Genomic DNA, 23,596 nt, shown 5'->3' with positions numbered 1-23,596 from the left:
TCTTAGAGACATTTTCATAGCAGCAAATATACATCCTCCTCTGTTTTATTCCATTATGTGGAAAATTGTATTTATTTCAAATTGGTCCCTGAATGGCAGGCACTTTTTTTTTCCAGTGATTTCCTCTTAGAGATAATGCTGCCATGTACCTTCTTGAAAACATATAGAAAATGAATTTTTAAAAAAATATGCATCTCTTAAGAAAGCCCTTCCTTTATCCTTCCAGTTCAGGACAGGAAGCGCCCTATGATAAGAAGCAAGCACACAACAAACCTCCTGGACCTGTCCACATCACCCTGTGATTCACCAGACACGCAAGCACTGGGCTGGTAGAGGCTGGAGTGGTCAGGAGCATGCCTGGCTCCTGCTGCCTCTCTGTGGAGAGCACCTCTGTGCCTCTCCAAGAGCACCCGTGGCCAAAAGCACACAGCTGCCCCCAGGCTGAGGGTGCTTGATACACCCCTGAATCCCCTCTTGTATGATGCCCAAGCCCAGGAGAGATAAAAGCATCAGCACCATGAGATTCACCTGCCTCCGGTCGTTAGCTAAGTTCACAGGCACTGGCGTTGAAAGATTCTAGGACTGAGGGATGTTAAACTCAATTAAATTTACCTGGACGCAGCAATTGCTCAGCTGGTGATGTGTCCAAGTTAAGAAGCTAAAATGCTAATGTGTAGCACCAGTGCCTCTGATGGCTTAGCGGCTTCTCTGAAAGTGGGTAACCAGAGTAAGCTTTTATTTTAGCTTACTTTTTAGTTTACTCTATTTTGTTTAAAAATGTGGTTTGTGTTTAATCCTCTGAAAGTCCTCTGTGTCAGCAAGGCTTTTCTTTCCTGCTGTGTGAGACTTTATACAAGACATCTCTTGCCAGATTTTGGAATTTCCTGGCAAGGAAGAGAGGCAATTTAAGTAACCTGGCCACAGACAAATACATTTCACTTCAACAAAGCTTTTCAGATGTCATTGAAGATGTGTGAGAAACCAGATAGAAAGCTATAGAAAATGCTCTTTGAAAAAGTATTCCCTCATTGACTGCTTAATGAAGCTCTTGCCATCCAATCTTCTGAATGGGATAGATAACTTTGGGCCGTTGCTTTGCCAAGGAGAGGTTTGTTAGACCATAGGGACAGGGCTTGGGTGATGGTCAACTGTCTCAGTACAGGCTATATGGGGCCTCCTTTACAGCTTGGACAGTAAGTATCAGGGCTAGGGTCAAAACGTACATAATTTGGTTTGCTTGTCTTTCTTTCTTTTCTTTTCTTTTTTTTTTGAAACGGAGTCTCGCTCTGTTGACCAGGCTGGAGTGCAGTGGTGCAATCTCGGCTCACTGCAACCTCCGCCTCCTGGGTTCAAGTGATTCACCTGCCTCAGACTCCTGAGTGGCTGGGACTCAGGTGCATGCCACCACACTACTTTTTGTATTTTTTAGCCCAGCTAATTTTTGTATTTTTAGTAGAGGCAGGGTTTCACCATGTTGGCCAGGATGATCTCAATCTCCTGACCTCCTCATCCACCCACCTCGGCCTCCTAAAGTGGTGGAATTACAGGCATGAACCACTGTGCCCAGCCGCTTGTCCTTTTTTAAATAATGCTCATGTGCCTGTTTGAAAAGTCTATGCAGGCTTACGTAGTCTCTCCCTGAAGAGTGTATTTTGGAGTTACTCCTGATTGCTGTTAGCTTCCTTTGTGAAACGTGGCCGATTGATAGTTATTGAAGGAAAAGCATATGGTTACTTTAAAGGGACCAACAAAGTTTTTGATCATCTGACAACTTTGATGTTTCAGTAACAGCATTTGGCTTACAAATAAGGCTACTCAGAAATCACCGTTTTAGCGGGACTTGAGGAGGGGATTCAAGTGGGCAATAGAGAAGGAGTTGAGTGGAAGTCCTATGAGGCCAACACAAGAGATGTAGGATGAGCTGGCTAGAAGGAGAAGGCTGTTCTGTTTTTTATATATATATATATATATATATATAAAATAAGCATTAATATCAAGAAAACAAAAGAAAAAAGAGCTAATGGAGGTGCGGTGGCTGGGGTGGGGGAATGGACTAACCTAAGAGGTACTGGTCAGGCTGGGACAGAGCTTTGGACACAGTTCACTGCTGATTCCCAGCACCATGTGGAAATCCAGTCCTAGACTTTATAGGCACTGGGCACTGGCTGATTGTGCAACTGGAGCCTGGTCCACGACTTTCATGAGCAGGGGCCAGTCACCAGGTTTCATGGGGTTATGGAAATAAATCCTGACCAGAAATCAAGTGGATTAGGTCCCAGGAGACAGACAGTGATTCTTAGGAAATCATCCAGGGAAGCTTTCTGTCTGCCCCCAATCCCTTCCCACCTGCACAGGGGTGTCCCATTTCCTGTCCAGTCTCCCTAAACAGCATTTATGTTCTGAACTAGTTCAGCTCCATAGAGAAGCTTTTGTTAAGCATTCATTAGCTTGTAAGATATTTTTTTCATCTATGAAATTCCCTCTAGTCTTTTGATATTGTCAAGTGCCACAATGATTAGTTTGAACAACTGTGACTTTCAGCTGCCTGAAGACTTGTTATGCCATCCCTGTGGATTGTAGATTCAAACTCAGGCATCTTTTAGTCAACAGGAGGAAACATGAGAAAGGGATGTAGGGTCCTCTCTCCCTGCCTTTGGGGTCTGTAAGCTACAACCTGTTTTTCCTGCTAACCTATCAATCTTCTAGTCAATCTTGATTCTAGTTCCTGTAAACAGATCAATTTCCTAGAGAGATAGAATACCAGGGTGCCTGGTTTAGGAGTCAGGAGTCAGAAAATCTGGGTTCAGTATTGTCCCTACCACCAATGACTATCCATGGCCCTTCAGCAAATCTTTCAGTATTTCCCCTTAAGTAAAAAAGAAGAAGTTGATGGCCGTGTGTGGTGGCTCACACCTGTAGTCCCAGCACTTTGGGAGGCTGAGGTGGGCGGATCAAGAGGTCAAGAGATCAAGACCATCCTGGTCAACATGGTGAAACCCCATCTCTACTGAAAATACAAAAACTAGCTGGGCATGGTGGCGCATGCCTGTAGTCCCAGCTACTCGGGAGGCTGAGGGTAGGAGAATTGCTTGAACCTGGCAGGCGAAGGTGGCAGTGAGCCGAGATAGCGCTGCTGCACTCCAGCATGAGCGACAGAGTGAGACTCCATCTCAAAAAAAAAAAAAAAAAGTTGGATCAAGATGCACAAAGATTTCAATAGCCCAAAAGGAAGAGCTGAAACTAACAAGATTATATTTAAAACAGTTAGTTGCAGAGATAGATGCTGGGAAAGAGCTAACATTGCTATTCCTGTAGAAAGGCTCTGTTGCCCAGAGCTGAATGTGAACCAAGAGTGAGCTATGGCTGCTGGTATAGCTCACCATCACTGGCAGCATTGCTAGAAGCTAGGAGGTTAGAGGCCTGCTTTACTGTGCCCTGGTCTGGCCATGGCATGTCCTGCCCCCAGTCTCACCTTTGCCTCCAATCCTCTCTCCAACTTGTAGTCAGTGATTTTTCTTAAAATCCAAATTTGATTGTGTCACTCCCCTGCTTAAAAGCCTTCAGTGGCTCTCCATTGCCCTCAGCATAGAATCTCATACAATGTCCCTTGTGATTTGGCCCCTGCTGACATCTCCAGACTATCTCTTGTACTCCACTGATCCATGACCCTCACCTCTGATGAGGCTAGAACAAATCATATTTCACTTGTTCCCTTTGAAATGCCTAGCCTTCCATTGACATTATGAGAGGCGTAATAACTCACCTTCATGCCAAGGGCTGCCAGGAGGAAGTGGGATATTATTTGCTCTGGCTGCAGCAGAGGGCGCAAATAGTATCTCTGGTGGGAGGGAGATGGATATGGTGCAATCTTAGAAGCAGCTTTGGAAAATGCTATGATGTGCTATATTTGGGTACATTTGGTAGAGGAAGGGTGTGCTGTGGAGAAGGGATGGCTTCCTGGTGACCCAAGGAGCGACCTGGCCCTAAAAGACCTCAGCACCATCTCAGGAATGTGGTTGGAAGGATTATTGTGTTGAGTGAGGTGTTCATATAGATAAAACATTAAAGATCCTGCAGAATATGGATTCTAAGATCTGCAGGTCCCTGACAGCTCTAAAACACCACACAATTTAGAAAACGAAACAGACATTCTAACTTACGACTTATTTTCCTTAGCAGCTTCTGGGTATTTACCTATTCCAAATCTGCCCTTGATGCCTGGTTCACTTCATTGTTCCACTGGGAAAGGAAAAAGGGACATAGAAACGTTATATAACTTGTTGTAGTTTTTGCAGGTAGCAATAAGAGGCAGAATCTTAATAGGAAACAGAACTCTCAGTTCCTAGGCACTAAAGCAGATGCTTTTCCAGGTCCCTGATGACTTCACGTGCCAAGTTGCCCTATGTCGTGTCTCTTACCATTTTGCCTGAATTCTATGTATAAAGTTCAAGAACACAACTCTGACAGGGTGACTGTGGGTATGGGTTCTGGAATTAGATTGCCTGTGTGACCTCAGAAAAAGTCACTTAATTTTGCTGTTTCTCCTATTTCAGCTTATCTTAGTTTCCTCATCTTTCCATTTCTCCATCTATAAAATGGATATGATAATGGAATTAACCTTGTAGGGTTGTTATAGGGATAAAATGAGAACACAGTACATGGGTATAGTAAATGCTTAATAAACATTAGCTGGTATTATTAGTACTGGACAAGGACTGGATTGGAAATAAAGATAATTGATTTATCATTCCCTTGTGAAAAGTATAGTACAGTGGTCTTCAGACTATTTTCTGTGTAGCCTCAGAAGTTCCTCAGAGCTTCCACTGAGAGCCTGGACTGGGTTTAATGGGTGAGAGATGACACCACTGACATAGATGAAATAAACGGAGTGGGAGTATGCACCAAAATGGTGCTCCTGTGCTGCTGTCTGTGGTCCTGAAATATAATTTGTTAGTAGGACCTAGTTAATTCTCTAGAAAACTGGTAGGTACTCTATTGCCCCATGCCTTTCCTCCCTTCTCAATAACTCCTTGCCTATGACCAGTTCTTCCACCAACTACTATTTGGATAAATTGTTGATAACCTATTGAAGCATTAGTTTCCTTATATTTTAATATAGGTATTTTCTACACACTCCCTCTGTATGTTCATGGGGATGCTCCCAGGTTATGTGCCATCCTATATATATAAACTCCTCCCTCAATGCCTGCCTGAAGGACATAGTCAGAAAGGGGCAACATACTGGCAACAAAATATGTTTGCCTCTGAGCTCCCTCCTAGTAGAGTCACTGGAACCCCAAGCCCACTGAAGGCATAGCCCAGTTTCTACCTGCAGAATCCCAGGGGGCCCACACAGATTTTTAGCAATCATTCAAGTTTTTCTGAGGCCAGGATCGGGATCAGAGCAGAGGCATTCTCTGCACTGTCTCCTGGTGGCCTACGTGAGCTGTCATTGCCTCTGCCATTACTGATGCTATACCTCCTTTCTGGTAGTCCTTATGGTGGGGACAGGGCAGGGCACTCCCCCAGCAGGGTCACAGCTCTTCCGTTAGATGCCTCGAAGTATTCTCTTGCTGTTTCAACTTTAAATCTTCTCGACCAAGGACTTGAGATTGATTTCCAGTGGCGTCTGGGCCAAGTGACAGTTGAGCCACCTTCTGTCCCTGACTATCTTGCTGAAAAGCCTTTCCCCTTTCTGTCTCATAAGCCCAGACAGTGCAATCCATCACTGTCCCAGGATAAAGTCCAGCCTCCACTGGGCCTTCCCCAGGGAAGACAGAGGGGATGCGCTGCTTTTGTCCTCTTTCTTGATGTCAGGGTTTTTATCTCACATCCTGCAGCTCAGCTTCATTCCCAACACCCTCATCAAATAACTCTCCTGGTGGCCCACAAGTGGGTCTCCTAAGGGCATCCTGTCAGCTGGGCTCCCTCTGGGATCCCCAATCCAAGATATGAAAGTTCTGCACCAGAGGAGCTCTCCACATTGATAGAGTGTTATTATGAGGAAAGAGTTGGAAAAAATTTTCCTTTCTATAGATTCACAGAGCAGAAAAACACTCTTGGTGTTGATTTGGCCCATCTTTCTGGCTCCAAGCGGGGTTAAACTCAAACAATGAATCTTTAAACTTAGAAAGAGAGGAAAACACCTCCTAGAGATTGCAATGCAAAAATACTCCCTTATAAGTTGTAGGATTTTTTTTTTCTCCTAGTGGCCACACAAATTCTCTGGTGGTGCAATTTGAGTCCTTTGCCTGTTGTTCTGTCCTCAAGGGGAATCAGAGAGAAGATCATAGTCTCTTTAAGTATTTCCATCACATTGCATTTCTCTCTGGCTGAGTTCTTCTCCACCCCCCTCCTTCACACACACACACACACACACACACACACACACACATTCCTACACACACACATTCCTACCCACACATTTAGTCCTAAACTGTAATCACCTGTGTCCGACTTGGCTCTTGGAAGTGAAGAGGGAGCCCTGTGTTTGCAATACCACGAGCATATTTTCCCCAAGAGCTGCTTATGCAGCAATACAGAAATTCCCACTGCTCTGCCTTTTAATTAGTTCAGGGAGTTGCAGCCTAACGGTGTGGGTGTGCTTGCCAGCTGTGCTTTTTGGGAAGTTGTATGTCTGCTGCTCCTTCTCTCTCCTCCTCAGGGTTGGGAAATTATAGACCCTGCTCTCTTTACCCTGTAGAACCCCAGATGCTCTAGGGCCTTTTCCGGCCAGTGCTCAAAGGCCCTTGGGAACAAAGGCGGCGACACTCAGATCTCAGGTCTTGAAACCTGCTGTCCTTGAGCAGGGTGGCAGAGATGACCTTTGAACTAAAGGGATTATTTTCATCTGTGACTATTCAGTCCCCTCAGGTTACCTACCGTGGAATCAGTGCTTGCTGGGGACCAGAAGAGGGATTTTATGGCTTGAGGGGTACCTGCATCTCTCCCAGGCAGCGCCTTGTTTGTTCTACAGGCTGCCAGATACCTTATCTCCATGAAATGAGAGGCCTCCAGCATCCCCTCCTGCCCCACTTCCTGCAGTATCTCTACTTCCCCACATGGGCCCTGGGCTGGCTGCATGGCTGAAATTAAATCTCTCATCGCTGCTGTCTTTTTAATTAAACTTTTTTCCCCTTCATATTTTGTTTGTGCATTCTCCCTCTGGGTGGTCACATCACACTCCCGGCTCCAGTTTTAAGTTCTCCTGGTTACCAAGATTCAGCACATCCCCCTCCTTCAAAGGGTGGGTGATAGTGTTTTTCCTGGCATCCTCCCACAGACACTTTTCCAGCTCAGCTGCGCGGCTAGTGCCTGTCTGATTTGCCCAAATGGGTGGTGTAGGTTTCTACCACACAATTTGAACTCAAACCCATCAGGGCACAATTTTCTTTCTTCACTTATCTCAACCTTGGGCATGGATTCTACTGTTCGTTGCTTCCTATTTATATACCTGCTTTTTGTTGGGCTGTTGTACACACACACACACACACATACACACACACACACTCACTTAGTCTTTTGAGCAGAGCTTCTGCCAGCCTTCCTCCTTGGCACTTGGCTTCTCTGGCACAACATCTCTCTGCAAATGGGGTGATTCGTTGCTGCTCTGGCCATTGACTCTAATCCGACAGACCTGCACATAGCCACTTGCTTGCCACGTAGTCCCAGCACGTCACATTGATTTTCACCAAGTGTACCTCGGCAAAGCCTGAAGACAGGTACCAGCCTTGTTATGTTCATCTTTTTCAAGGCCTAGACTAAGGCAGAGCACAAACCAAGAGGCTCAGAACTCTTTGATAAATGATGTTTTCCATGACTAAAAATATATGCTTTTGTAACCCCTATCTAGTTTCAGAGGATCTGCCTAATTGAAATGTTGTCTTGGATGCTATATTTATTTTTCAAAATAGCAAAGTAAATTAAACTGTTATTTTCATTTAACCCATTTCCTGTTTGCCCCGAGAATACTCTTGCTTCTAATCATAATGTAACATCACATATATTTCTGTTACATTAGGATTAGAGACAAGTTCTGCTTAGAAATAACTCCAAGAATAGTTTTTATATTTTATTTTCATACCGAAAATCAGATTTCCTTCAGCCTCAAAGAGCATGTTTATGTAAAATTGCTGGCAGTGAGTTGCACTTTTATTTTCTAAATAGGAAATGGGTTAATTTTCAAAAGGCGTAATACATTTGTATGATTTGAAACACAAAAAGTATAAACTTTTTTTTGGGGGGGTCAGGGTCTTACTCTCACACAGGCTGGAGTGCAGTGGTGTGATCATGACTCACTGCAGCCTCAACTTCCCAGGCTCAAGTGATCCTCACACTTCAGTCTCCCAAGTAACTGAGACTACAGGCACATGACACCATACCTGGCTAATCTTTGTATTTTTTGTAGAGATGGAATTTCAACATGTTGGCCAGACTGGTCTGGAACTCCTGTGCTCAAGTGATTGCCTACCTCGGCCTCCCAAAGTGCTGGGATTACAAGCATGAGCCATTCTACCCAGCCAAAAAGTATAAATACTCTTAGACAGCAAAAATGCTTTCTCCCAGTCTTGTTTCCTTCTGCCCAGTTCCCACCCTGCCTAGGTAACTACTGTTCTTGGCTTCTTGTGTTTGACATGGATCTTGATAGTCTCGTACCAGATTCAAAAATCAGTCAACTACCTCAAAAACAATGACATACTGGCTACTTAAATAGAAAAGGAGGCTTCTTTTTTTTTTTTTTCGCTCTGTCACACATTTGTCGCTTAGGATTGAATTAACTGCCCTGTTCCCCACCCTGAGAGCTATATAAATTCTATCCTAAACTTTTTCTGTTTCTGACAGTCTACAACGTAGCCTTTGTTGCACTATGAAATTTTATCTCAGCCATCTTTGTCTAAGTTTCTTTGTTTCAATGTCTTGAAGCTTAAAGCAGATTCCATTACTTGGAAGCTTAGTGAATTGGCCCCAGTTAATCAGATAAGCACTAAATAAATTCCCTGGAAACCTCCAACAGATAGACTTTAAAAGATCCAGCACAATCGGTTTATCCTGACAAGATTACAGCTGTGATACAGTGAAGACGGAGGAGACTCTGGTTATCTGAATAACTTGAAGTGGACTCTAAGGAAGAGGAAGGCATCAGGAGTGTGGACAGGCAGCCATGTTCAGGCTCAGGCTGGATGTGTGCTGTGGCCAGTACTGGCTCTGGATAGCGGTCAGCAAACCAGGCAACAAGAGCCCAGCATTCCTGCAGTCAGAAAGAAAATTCACCTGGGAAGAGGGACCTTTAGAGAGCTCTGGCTGCCCACTTCCTGGGCGCTCTTGCCTCTCAGGCTGGAGGAAGGACCCCGGTAGCTCAGTCATGGTCAGCACCGTCTCCAAGACTGCCCCAAACACATGCACACTTAGTGTCACCTAATGCATTTGTCCCAAGTCATCACTTCTCTACAAAGAGCTTTTAATGCACTGGCTCAGGTGGCTCTGGATGAGTCAGGAGGGGTCACCAATGTGGTTTCCTCTGAGGAAACTCTCCACAGGTTCGTTCTGTAAACTGACTATCCCACACATCTCTGTGACCTGGCACCACATTTAAAGATGTTGGTCAAACTCATGGAAGCAGAGTAGCATGGTGGTTGCCAGCGATTGGCAAAAGGGGAAAGGGGAAATGATGGTCAAAGGGTGCAAAGTTTCCATTACACAAGACAAATTCTGGAGATCTACTATACAGCATAGTGCCTGTAGCTTTGAATATTATATTGTATACTTTAAATTTGTAGGCTGAGAGCAGTGGCTCATGCCTGTAATCCCAGCACTTAGGGAGGCCAAGGTGGGTGGATCACAAGGTCAGGAGTTTGAGACCAGCCCAGCCAATATGGTGAAACCCTGTTTCTACTAAAAATACAAAAATTAGCTGGGCATGGTAGCGGGTGCCTATAGTCCCAGCTACTCAGGAGGCTGAGGCAGGAGAACCCTTGAACCTGGGAGGCAGAGGTTGCAGTGAGCCAAGATCACACAACTGCACTGCAGCCTGTGCAACAGCAAGACTCTGTCAAAAAAAAAAAAAAAAAATTGCTAAAAAGGTAGACCTTATGTTAAGTGTTCTTACCATACACACAAAAATAATGATAATAATAATAAAGGGAGTGGGAGGAAACTTTGAGAGGTGATGGATGGCCTTGGTGGATGGTGTCAATGGTTTCACAGGTGATATCTACAGATTCATCAGGTTGTATACATTAACTATGTCCAGCTTTCTACCTGTCAATCATATCTCAGTAGAGTGGTTTAAAGAAAAGAGATGCTGACTGGTGATCCTAGAGATGGCCCCAGGTCCCACAAGATCCAGAATAACCAAGACCAGGGAAGTGTGCTGTAGTCTCAGTCGGTAGTATTAATATTAGCATTTGATTGTGAGGCTATGAAAACTGACCATTCTTTTTTTTTTTTTTTTTTTTTTGAGACGGAGTCTCGTCTCGCTCTGTCGCCCGGGCTGGAGTGCTGTGGCCAGATCTCAGCTCACTGCAAGCTCCGCCTCCCGGGTTTACGCCATTCTCCTGCCTCAGCCTCCCGAGTAGCTGGGACGAAAACTGACCATTCTTATACAGTGAGTGTGGTTTCTATGGTAACACCACATTAAATATTTATTAAGAAAATGTTACTCCCAAGCCACACCTAGTAGTAGTGGTTATTGTACACAGCACTGGAGACATACAAAGGGAAAGCAAGTACTTTCTTTGGGTAAACCCCTTGGTCTTTAATTAGGAGTTGGGAGGAAAATACAGGGTCCTGGCTATGAGCTGTGCCCACCTTAGCCGCCTCCCCTAGGAGTAGCCCCCAGGATGTCCACTGAAGCTCATCCTGACCTTGGGAATATCTTCTGATCTCTGAGCAGTGGAGCTCAATCCTTGGGGCTGCCTGGCATAAGAGCGAGTTCCTACTTGAACAGGAGATGCAAACACACATATGTGCTACAGTGGGGCAGACACCTTCCCCCAGGACTGTGGATGTGGCCCAGGGTAGACTGGGCAAGAGGATACCTCTGGACCCAGACTCCCACTTAGGAGGCAGAAGTGCTCAATCAAGGGCATAGACAGAGACCAAAGGAGAGCTGGAGACTAAAATTGAAGAGAGGAAGCATTCTGACCAGGTCCCCCACACTGAAGAACCCAGGTAAGTGTGGAAGCCCAGGTGAAAGGCAAGGACTCTGGGCACCCTGGGCACTGAGGAGAGGAGCAGGAGGGGCAGGCTTGGTATCATGGGGAGCCAGGTCTCCTGGTAGCGATGTGGGGATGGGCCAGAGCAGAGGCATGCAGGTGTAAGACTGTGGCAGCAATTCAGGAAGAGAGTGGTGATAGCCGCAGCAGAGATGGGACCATGAGAGGCAGGAGATGGAGGCCACAGATATCACAAGGGTAGACTCTGTAGGGCTTGGTGCCTAGGCTGAAGTGGGAGAGGGGAGGGAGGTCTCAGATCATGCCCATGTTCCTGGCTTGGCTGATGCGATGAATGGCAGTGTCAGTCAGAGATTGGGACATGGAGGAAGGGTTGAGTCTGTGGAGAAAGAGGATCAAGGAGGCCTAAGAATGGCTTAATGGGAGGGGCTTATGGGACATCCATATTCCCAAAACATCCTCATAGGAAGGAATGAGAAGAGATGGGCCCCCTGGAAGTGTGAGATGATGGAGAAGCACAGACACACAGACCCAGGCAGCAGGGTGGGGTGTTTTGGTGGAGGAGGGCAGGGGCTGTGATGAGTCAAATCTACTGTGGCAAGTAGGAGACAGGGGCCTGTCTGGAAATGACAGCAGCCTTCAGTTCTGCCTTAAGACTTCCATTGGTGGGCAAAGAAATAAATGTGGGCTTTCAACAGCACTTTCCAGATCTACATGTGATCAGGTGGATGGGTGTGTGAGGTCCAAGGTACTCCATCCTTGACGAGCAGTCATGGAGGGTGACAGAGCTGGATTCCATCAGTGGTGTGCTGGAGTCAGCTCCTGCCAGCTCAGCTCACAGACTGATTGTGCACATCTCTTCCCATCTCTGCATTCAGTGACATCATATTCATAGCTTGAAATCAGCCATGATGGGAGCATTTACACCATGGAGGTTGGCAAATGCTGCAAGTCAGGACTTTATTTTCCAGAAAGCCAATGTTAAATATTCACTGGCACACCACTGGGGTGGAAGGGGGAGCAAAGTTGCATGTGGGCAAGTGAAAATGGATGAGTCTGGAGACAGGTGGGCAGGAGCCAGAAAAATGAGCTAAGAAGACTGGAGAACAATTGAGAAGCAGTATGATTACAGTGCATTGCTTGAGAGTGAGGAATTTAAAGCCTGGAGGCTTGAGTTCACATTCTGGCTCTGTCACTAATTGTATGACCTTGGCCAGGTTACTTAACCTCTCTTGGCCTCAGTTTTTTCCTTTATGAAATGGGAGAAATAATGCCTACTTCATGAGGTTACTATGAGATTTCAACACATTTTGCATGTAAGCACTTAGAACAGAACCTAGCATGCAGTAAGCATTCAACAATAAGTGTTAGCAGGCTGGGTGCAGTGCTCACGCCTGTAATCCCAACACTTTGGGAGGCCGAGGCAGGAGGATCATGTGAGGCAAGCAGTTCAAGACCAGCCTGGGCACATGTGAGACCCCAACTCTACACAACATTTAAAAATTAGCCATGTGTGGTGATGTGCACCTGTAATCCTAGCTAATCTGGAGGCTGAGGTGGGAGGATTGCCTAAGCCTGGGAGTTTGAGGTTACAGTGAGCTGTTTTCATGCTACCACACTTGTAGCAGAGCAAGACCCTGTCTCAAAAAACAAAACAGAAAAACAGTGTTGGCTATGTAGATCATGACATGATTGTATTTGTCTTTTGGAATGAACCCTACAGTATAGAGAATACATTGAAAGAGGCAAGAGAGAAGGCAGGAAGAGCAGGCAAGGAGCAATCATTAGACAAGACATGGGGGAGCCTAAGCTAAGGCAGAGAGAAGAGAGGAGATTTGAAGGAGCTTGAGGTGGAATGGAGGGGACTGGGAGATTTATTGACTATGATTCAAGAAGGAGAGAGGGAGAGTGGGTAACGTGACTAGAAGAGGCTTTGGGAAAGAGGCTGGGATCAGGCTGGAGTTTGAAGGGCTATCTTTGCAGAGAAGAGGGAGGAGGAAGCAATATGGGAGGAGAACAAGTGTTTTTCAGAGAGTATTGGGGTTGGGGATGGAGTACCTGGTAGGGCGTGACAATGATTGGTGGGTTCAGGGGTGAAGGGTGTCATTTCAGCAGAGGAGCATGAGTCCATAGCACAGTCAGGTCCCTCTGTGGCCTGGCCTGCCTTTGCCTGGCTCTGGGTCTTAGCCAGGTGTGGCCATCAGCACACATCCTCCTGCTGCCCTTGCTAACTTGTCTGCATCCACTGCTGCTGCCACTGGGTGTACACGAGCTCTCAGCAGGATGGTTCCAAGTTCTGACCCAATTCTGTGGTCAGCATGATGGGGAGCCTTGCTTGACAGTTTTGTCTGCCATGTATGTGGATGGTGCACAGAGCAGAGCTGGGGACAGTGACCCTTCAGGGGTCAGTTGGTGTGAGTTGATGTGTGTGGAGGCTTTCACTTCTTAGCAAAGGAGGTGGAAAGATCTCTTGCTTGTTAACTGTGCATCATGAAAGTGAGAGAAGGACAATGGACGAGTGAGATGTGTCTGTCTTCAGCCTGGTCCCTGGTGCTGCTGTTTTAGGCCCCTATGGAGAGAGAGCTTGGAGGAAAAAGTTTAAAGAGCTATTTTCATGAGGGACTTTGTGATACTTAGAGCACATATTCTACTTCTGTGGGACCCTGGTGACAAGATGTGGCACAGAGCCAGGGAGAAAACCATGATCCCAACTCTTGCAGGAAGTCAGCACTGTGGGCCTGCATGCTGGTGCTCTTATCATAAACCCTGACAGCCCAGACAGCAGTATGGTACCCTCAAGTGGCTTCTTGGGTGAAGGTATCAATGAGAGAAAACTGGAAGGGGACAGGAATAGCAGGGAGGATGCTATTGATGTAATCATTGGACTGGCTCATGGGCATGTAGGCAAGTGGGATAAGAACATCATCTTTGTGTTACTGAATTTCTTTGGAATTAAACAGGATCCACAGGAAGGTGGCCTGGGGATGTTCAGATTACCCATGAAAGTGAAACATTAGAAGACCACATTCGTGCTGGCTTGGCTGACTTGAGCTGGGGGGTTTGCCGTGGCTGCCCCAGCTGGGTTGGCTGAGGGCATACAGTAACTGCAGGGCTGGGTGCTCTCAAGGTAGTTCATCTGTCTCCAAGCCTGTCTGGGTCACCACTTACACTTGCTCTTATGGTGAAAACAGAGAAAATACCTCAGCCAAAGACCAGCCTGTGATTTCAGCAGGTCCAGGGTGGCCCCTGCCTGAGCTGGAGTGTCCTTTGGTGATAGGATGGCACTTACTAAGGTGTTAGGAATTAATCTCAGTGGGGAAGGGCTGGGTGAATTGCGGAAGCAGGGTTGAAACTTCAGCATCAGGAGGCCAGACCTCCTCTCTGAGCAGGTCTACACTGGTTGTGTTCACTGGTTCCAACTTTGTAAAGACAAAGCTGGCTCAGGACACTGGGGTCAGCAGAAATAGGTGGAAACTGCTGTGGAGATTTACTGAAGCTCCACACCCCCTGTCATCTCAGCCTTGTGTCTCTGCTGGGGGCAGACTCCTGCCACCAGCTCTGTCCCAGCAGGATTCTACTCCACATGCCTAAAATCATCTCCTTGACTCTAAATTCCTTCTTTCCATATTTGTGTTAATGCTCCCAGCATAGAACCACAGTAGTTATCATTTCTGAGTGTCCTACATGCTGTCCCATCTCACTCCTTCCAACAAGAGTGGCTTATTTTTCCTTTTAGGTCCCACTGTCTACAACGGGTGGACCATCAGTCACATGCCTTGCTCCTCTCTGGCTTCAAAGGTGCCATGAAATGGAAATCTGGTCAATCAGAGACCTCAATTCCTTGGGCCACAGTGATAGGTCCAGGGATGAACTCCTGACCAAGGCCTGGCCAATCAGAGTCTTTCTTAGGACCTTTCTACCAGAGGTCATGGGAAAGCTCACCTGTGTTTGCTGGGAGATGAGTCTGGGGCTGCCTAAAACACTTGCCTGCGCACAGAAAGAGCCTAGTCGTGAGTGGAGCTGTGCCTGCAGCAAGAAGTTTCCTTACACTTCCTAGTGACATGGCTAATACATTCTTTCTTTTTTTTTTTTTTCTTCTTTTTTTTTTTTTTTTAGCTAATTTATATAGGGTTTTACCATTTGCAACTAAATCTAATGCAGCCACAACAGCATCCAAATTTGATTTCTCAAACTTATCTTTATTTTATTAGTCTCCATAATGCCTCTCATATCTGTCCCTTCCTTTTCATCCTCACTGGAGTGAGTAAAGCACCTGCTACCATGCTTCATCATACTTTATACCTGGAAGACACCCTCCTGCTCTCCATTTCTCATTGAGTCTCACCCAAAGTCAGACCTTTATCACCTTATAAGCTGGATTATTGCTGAGCCCCCATTGAAAATCATGAAAGATCAAAGTCTAATACCTTAATTCCTAGTGCAAGACTTCCTTTGATTCTAATCTTTCTTTTCAACCCTCCTTTTCCCCATTTGTCTCTTAGATGACCTCTCTGAATGGTTAGCCTGAAAACTCCAGAAATGCCTTTTTTTTTTTTTTTTCTGTGGGCCACATTTATTCATTTATTCACCATGGCCTTTTGTATGCCAGGCACTTGCTGGGTCTCTGCCTGGAACACCTGCTTTTTTATCTGAATCCTGTTCCTGCTTTCACACCTAGTTTATGTTACCCTTCCTCCAGCAAGCTTTCCCTGACCTACTGACCCACTCACTGGATAGGTCCAGTTTATCCCTGGACCTTTCACTGTGACCCAAGGAATGGAGATCTCTGATTGACCAAATTTCCATTTCTTGCCACCTTTGAGACCAGAGAGGAGCAAGGCATGTGACTGATGGTCCACGTGGACCATGGTAGACAGTGGGACCTAAAAGGAAAAATGAGCCACTGATCTGTTCCAGCCCTGGACCTCAGCAGCACCTCCTGTGTGGCTTTCTGGTGTGCTCACAGCAGCTCATCAGGCTATCATTTTCTCTTTCTTATGTGTACTTATCTTCTCCTTCCAAATAACGCAAGGGCAGGTGTGTTCCTTCTCTCCCCTGAATCATTTAGTGTGGTGCTTGACACCTAGTGGGCTTTCCAGCAATGTTTGTCATTTGGTTATTTAAATGTTTGATTGATGCAGTTGGCATGAAAATGAAGAAAAAGCAGGAAACTTAAAAAACAAAAATTGCTTGTGAGGCCCCAGTGGCACTCTCTGCTCTACACACTCCTTCCCCTAGCACCCATAGAGGCCACTTGGTAACACACCCAGGTGCCACCTCTGGCGCTGTCTGGCAGACAGGCTTCCAGCCAAGAACTGCTCCTGCCTCTCCTGAATGCCCAGCTCATTGTGGAGCTGCAGTTACCCTTGGCCAGTGTTGCTTAGGAAATTAGCCAGACACTGGAGGGTTAAAAAACTTCTCTCTTTTTCGTGAAGGGTAGAGAAAGAGAGATCTTTCCTGTCTATACTGTGCTTGGCTTTCAGCGCCTTCCTGTTATCATAATGGTTCTTTGTTGGTGGCAAAAGCCTTTTCAGACCAGTGAGGCAATATTTCACCCTTGGTCACACTCTAAACCTTGTTGTCAGGGGCCAGCTAACTGTGCCGTAGGCTGTGGGTTGCATCAGCCTGTGTGTATGCTTGTGAGGTTAGTTTGGGGATAATGACTGGCTAGGGTTATACCTAATTTTGCATAATAGTGATGGGAGAGGGGTAACAGGGTGATAAGAGTTATACATCGAATGCTCTTGGCTAGGGAATGCAGGCCCAGAACGTTCCACCATTCCCTGGCATCTGGCCAACCACCCCCATGATGGCCTGAGAAAGGTTCACAGTGCAGACAGCCAGACTTTTCTCCTATTCGGTTCTCAAACAGCCTCTCCTCCATTGCCACCCTCTGTCCCTCCTCCCAAATGCAAGAGAAAAATAAAGATAGGTGGCAACAATGCCCAGTGGGGTGAACAGAGAGCAGAGAACCACACTGGACCTGATAAAGTGACTTGGTGAACGCTGATAGGCAGACATCACTCCTAGCTTTGGTCAGTATTTCTCAGTTCCCAAGAACGTTTCTCAGCTATTCTCCTCATCCAGTGTCTATGAGTCTGCTATGCTTTAAAAATGATATACACTAGGAAGTGCAAAGTAGAGTAAGGTTAAAATCACCTTTGGGAATCTAGTGAAAGTGTCATAGATTTAGACCATCTTAGAACCGGCTCCCGATTAGGGGTGTTTTCCAGACCAACTCTTTGTCTGCACTGGGACTCTCCTCTTAGGCCTAAGCTGGTTGTCTGGACTCCATCTACAAGATAGCGGCCAGTTCTTCTTCATACTGGGTCTGCCCTGCAGTTTCCAGCTGACACTTGTTCTTTTCCAGCAAGCACTGGCAGGGCTCCCTGGAAACTCTTCTTTGTCCCCCCCGGCCCTGTATCCTGATGGATCAGGCCAAGGCATTGACCTAGAGCAGTGCAGACCAGAGGCCACAGCTTTATACTCCTCTTTCTGTGGTCTCTGACAGGAGCAAATGCTGGAGAGACTGCCCACATCTCCCTTATGAGCCAAGACACTCATCCTTCTAACTTCAGAAGTGTTGCCTGCTGATGGGTCCCTCCCTGGGAGTTGCCCTCAGCCAATGGGAGCTGCCTCCCAAAGGTTACATGCCTCAGGCACAAGTGGACGATGCAGCGGTACCAAGGGCTCCTCCTTTCCCTCCATTCAAGATATCTCCGAAGGGCCAACTTGGCTTCAGAGCTCCCTGTGTGATCAGCTGAGGCCTCTAGTACAATTGTGCACTACTCAACCCTGTGTCTGAGCCTCCTTCTCTCACTCCCTTATGGGTATTGTTCCCAAGATCAGCCACCAGGCCCCATGATTGTGTGCCCCTTTTGGAAGACCACTCCTCACTATAACAGAGGACAGGAGTGAAGAACGTCTTCCTCTTTGCATCTCAACATGGATTCCAGAGGCTAAACACACTAACCTGCCCATCAGACCTAGAACAGACCCCAACCAGCAGAGACTTTCCTATGTGGGAGCTGAGCTGGAACCGCAGCTAGTCAGGGGACATGCCTGCAGGTCCTCCTCACCCCTCCCTGACTCCAAAGAGGCCAGTCCAGCTCAGCCTCTCTGCCTCTCCCATTCCAGACAACTCTAGAAGCCTAGAGTGTAGATTTTGTAAGGCCAGGCACCCCCACATTTGGGGATAACCATTACATAGCCCTTGGCACAGCAGCCATAGGAATGCCAGGAACTAGTCATCAAAGCCATGAGACTTTGAGTGCTGTTGGTGCCAAAAATCACTCTAACCCTTCCCAGAGGCTGCCCCTGGGCATTCCCTGGAGTGTTCCTTATGGAGCATGGACAATGAACACAGCCACACTTCTTTCCAAATGGAATATTGCCTCTTAGGAACTAACCAAGGCCCCTTCAGTTTCTGTTAAGGTTTTTGTTCAAAAGTAATTTTTAAAAATGTGTTTCATAACCATTTTAATTGAAATTAGAAAATTAGCACATATAATGACTTGCTTCATCAGCTTTTCCCCAACCTTTAAGAGATTACAGAGAATAGGAGAAATGAAATGCAAACTTTACAAGAACTTGTATAACATAAAGTGGTGCTGGGCTCTTCAGTTAGTCACCAGGGTGGTTCCTGGCATGAAGCACCAGCCATTCGTGTCCCATGCCAAGGAGGGCTCTGGACGACTTTGGGGTGGTGGGGTGTTGATTATTAGACCAGGGAGTGGTATTACAGAGATAGAATGGCTTGGGAAGGAGTTAAGAGTGAGCACTCCAATAACAGCCTTTGGGTGACCCTGGGCCAGCCATTGTTTTCTAAAAGAAGGGGAAACCAAGCCACCAAGAGCACTAACATACAAGGGGGAAAGAAAACAATTCTAGACCACGGCATGCAATTAAAGAGCAATTAAAGAGCAGCTTAGTTTGGTTCTTTTAGGTTATAGATCACTCTCAAATCCTGCTAATCAGTTCTGTGCATTTTGTCTGTGCTATTGGCAGTTACCCACAATCCACTGAAATAGTCAGAGGCTCTAGACAGGAGAGCCACAAAGCCTATGAAACTGGGGACATATTCTCCCTACTCTTACTTGTCAAGGTCGGGTGAACTTCAGTAACAAGCTGGCTCCTGCTGTGGGAATTCCCACTCTGTTTGGCTTGAGCCCTGGAGTCAGTGTGACTCCAGATAACCTTGAGATGGGACACAACAAAAACTTTAAATGACACAAAAGTCCCTGTCATCAGATATTATCTGAGATAATTTTAAGTGATTAAATGTTTCCTCCCTTTTGCATGCACGCACACACATGCGCACACACACACACACACACCACACACATACTTCTTCACTCTATATCTTTTTATATATAGTCATGTGTAGCTTAATGATGGAGATACATTTCGAAAAATGCATTATTAGGTGATTTTATCGTTGTGCAAACATCATAAAGTGCACTTATACAAACCTAAATGGTATAACAAGCTGCATACCTCCGCTATAGGGTATAGCCTATTGTTCCCAGGCTGCAAACCTTTACAGCATGTTACTGTACTGAATACTGTAGGCAACTGTAATAGAATGTTAAGTATTTATGTATCTAAACATGTCTGAACATAGAAAAGATATAGTAAAACTACAATATAAAGATTTAAAATGGTACACTTGTATAGGGCACTTACCATGAATGGAACTTGCAGGACTGTAAGTTGCTCTGGGTGAGTCAATGAGTGAGTGGTGAGTGAATGTGAAGGCCTAGGACATTACGGTACGCTACTGAGGACTTTATAAAGACTGTATACTCAGGCTACACTAAATTTATTTTAAAACTTTATTTTTCTTTCTTCAATAATACATTAACTTTTTAACTTTATAAATGTTTTGATTTTTTTTAACTTTTTGAATCTTTCATAATAACACTTAGCTTAACATACAAACACGTATAGCTGTGCAAAAATATTTTCTTTATATTCATATTTGATAAGCTTTTATCTATTTTTAAATTTTTTTACTTTTAAAGTTTTTTTTGTTGTTGTTAAAAACTAAGACAAAAGCACACACGATTAGCCTCAGCCTAGGCAGGGTCAGGATCATCAGTATCACTGTGTTTCACCTCCACATCTTGTCCCACTGGAAGGTCTTCAGGGGCAACATATGTGGAGCTGTCCTTTCCTAGGATAACAGTGCCTTCTTCTAGAATACCTCCTGAAGCACCTGCCTGAGGCTGTTTTACAGTTAACTTTTTTTTTTAGTAGGGGTACACTATAAAATAACATAAAATTATAGTATAATAAACACATAAACAAGTATAATAGTCATTTATTATCATTATCAATTATGATGTACTCTACATAATTGTATGTGCTAGGCTTCTCTATGACTGGCAGTGCAATAGGTTTGTTTACACCGGCATCACCGCAAACATGTGAGGAATGCACTGCACTGCGATGTTACCGCAGCCATGACATCACTAGACAACAGGAATTTTTCAGCTCCATTACAATCTTATGGGACCACTGTCATAGATGTGAGTCATCACTGACTGTATTTATGCATTTCTGATTCTTCATCTGCACAATGGAGATAAAAAAGAAAGTCTGGCTCAGTTTCACCTCCGAGATATGTTGTATAGATCAAATCCTATTATGCAAGCTCTCCAGAAAGATGAAGTGCTGTAGAAATGGAAGGCATTTCCACCAAAAACCATAATTTCATCACTTGTTATCTGATTACTCTCTACCTTGCCCTTTGTGTTCAGGGAACAATGGAGGCCTGCGATTTAGAGTTAAACTCTCAGCGATCTCCGTGTTGACAACACCAAAGCTAGAAAGAGGAATCCGTAGGATGTGGGCATGGTTTTCCCGGAAGGCTGACTGAGCAGTTCTGCAAATGTGTTTGCAAGTACAGGGCAGAATTTCATCCAGCCTTGGAACCTTGAGCCAAGACTCAGCATCAGCAAAGCCAAAAGTTTCATTTCTTCAACTGTGGGAGTGCTAGACCCACCCTTTAGATGGCCATTCAGTTTTAAGTTCAATAAGCATTTTGATTGAGAAATACTTTGCTGAGGGGTGAAAAGTCCTTGGCTTTGAAAGACAAATGATGAGCAGTTCAGTGGCCCATGTCACAGTCTGGGCACCTGCCAAAGGTGACTCCCTGGGAGGAGCATCTTAGTCACAGAGCCAGTGCCTGCTGTAGGTGTGCAGGGCTCCAGAAGGGTGCGTGTGTGTGTGTTTGTGTGTGTGTTTCTGTGTGTATATGTATGTGTGTGTTGGGGGAAGGGAGCAAGGTTGCAGGAGCATTTCTTATCTGCTCTTCTGTGCAAGATTTCCTGTGATTTAAGTCACATTAAAGTGCCCATAAGCCCATAATGCAAAAGAACCCCAAAACCAGCCCAGCAGCTAACCACGGCAGCAAGTAGGTGCTCTGGTCTTTAGATAGTCAGAAGTGACACTTCTGGGCTCTCAGGCAGTCACTGGGTTGAGCTCCCCATTAAAGTTCCTAATGGAAATGTTTCTCCCTGCCAAATCTGGAATAGTCTTCTGGAATAGTCTTGGTCCCGTGTGTGTGGTGTGGGGTGTGTGTGTGTGTGTGTGTGTGTACCCACGTGTGCATGAACGCGTGCAGTACAGGGTCTGCATGCCTAAAGCAGATGAAATTCTGCAGAATGGCTACCTCACTAGACAAAGTCAAGAAGACAGACCGAGGAGAGAGAGGTTGATGTGTCTCCACTACCAAGAGATAGGCTTCTCTGAACCAGTGAGACATTCCATTCAACAACATGAAACTGGCCACATTCCCTTGAGATGTCAATGTTGAAAGTGTAGCTGCATCTTTGTTCTTCACTGTTATGAAGTTGGATGCAACACAGCCCGAGTGGCATACAAAAACACCACTTGGAAACACATGATCTGGATTTGAATCGCAGCTCTATCATTCACCTGCTATAGACTTTGAGCAAGACCTCTCTGAGGTTATTTCTTCACAGTAGGTGAAGAATAAATAAGACCTACTTCAAAGATTCTTAAAGTTGAACCTACCTGAGTCAATGAATGCAAAAATGTTCACATTTAAACTGTAATTTTAAAGCACAATACAAGTAAATAGCATTAATATCATTAAAGAGATTAACTTAGCACTGTGCATCACATGATTCATCACGGGCCATCTGTGAGATAGCAAATAGACAGGTGAAGGCCACAGCAATAAAAAATATTGCCATAGCTATAACCAGTGCACTGTTCCCTTCCTAAACAACAAACAAATCTTGCCAGAGTCAAAAGGCAACAGTTTCGACTGCTTTTTCTGTTTTCTCAAAAGGCAGCCTTTCTTCAAGCTTAGTCCCTTCTCTATGAGAAATGGTGAAGGAGGCACTCTTTGTTAGAGCTATGGAGAGTGGCCCAGTGTGGATCAAGCCAATGTCCTGCCTTTCCTGGGCTCACAGACAACACTTAGAAATGTCAGAGCTCAGATCACCTCCAACACTTTTTCCTTCATCAAAGAAAGTGTGTCCGAATGCAAATGAGAGCAATGATATCGTATGCATACCCAGGAATCCACTTTTCGCTCACTCTTATTTTGAATTCACTCCTATTTCAAACTTTTGGTACTTCCTATTATTGATAACAAATGACTTATGACTCACTTCACAACCGATTGGTATGTGATGGCACAACTGAAAGTCAAGATTGAGGACAAATGTCTGCAACCGTGGGTGGGGGCAGGAATTTGTTTTATGCATCTTAGTATTTCCAATGCCCGGGTAGATGCTCACTGCTGACTTGAATTGGCCCTAGCCTGGGAAGGAGAAACCTCACAGCTCCCTACCCATGAGCTCTGGGGCCATTCCTAATGCAGAGGGGCTAGTTGGGTAGTCATAGCCCTTTTAGGAGCATCACAGTCATGACAGGAGACCAGAAATGGCCTCTACAGGAGATTTCAATGTAGGACAAACCAGCTCCCTTCACACTCTGTGGTAGTGACAGTATTAAGTGGAGGAGTAAGTGCCCAGCTTCTTTCATGCCTGCCTTTGAAGAGGGTTGGCCTCTTGCCAGCAAGAAGTGTCTGAGGTTTGGGCTTGGTGAGAGCTGGATGAAATGAGTGTGCAGGTGGTACTGCCCAGGGAATAAATGTGAAAAGCCAAAGCAAACCTGCAAGCGCACAGCAAAGAGGTGCATTCTGAGCTGTGTTCCTAATGACATTCAAAATCACATGCTTCTGTCTGGGTCATGTGGGTGGATCTGTAACCCAGGGCATCCACAGATACCAGGGCCAAAGCTGGCATGGCTGTTCCCCGCCAGGCTGGGAAGGCCTTGCCAGAGCAGCAGCCCCAGCCACACGCCCTTGTGTTGGGACAGTCTGGAGGCTGCCAGTCTGTGGGGCTGGCTGAGAGCACCAGCATGTGGGGAATCTTCTAGATAATTTG

At 45.6% G+C, this 23,596-nt stretch overlaps 1 pseudogene; it reads left to right on the top strand.

Annotated features, from left to right (window-relative positions):
- The first annotated feature begins 663 nt into the window (after window positions 1-663).
- Window positions 664-22,690, top strand: LOC126949925 (uncharacterized; annotated as a pseudogene).
- The last annotated feature ends 906 nt before the right edge of the window (window positions 22,691-23,596 follow it).

This window comes from Macaca thibetana, chromosome 1 (assembly GCF_024542745.1).
Source record: "Macaca thibetana thibetana isolate TM-01 chromosome 1, ASM2454274v1, whole genome shotgun sequence".
Classification (NCBI taxonomy): Eukaryota; Metazoa; Chordata; class Mammalia; order Primates; family Cercopithecidae; genus Macaca; species Macaca thibetana.
This window is presented reverse-complemented; position numbering and strand designations above follow the sequence as displayed.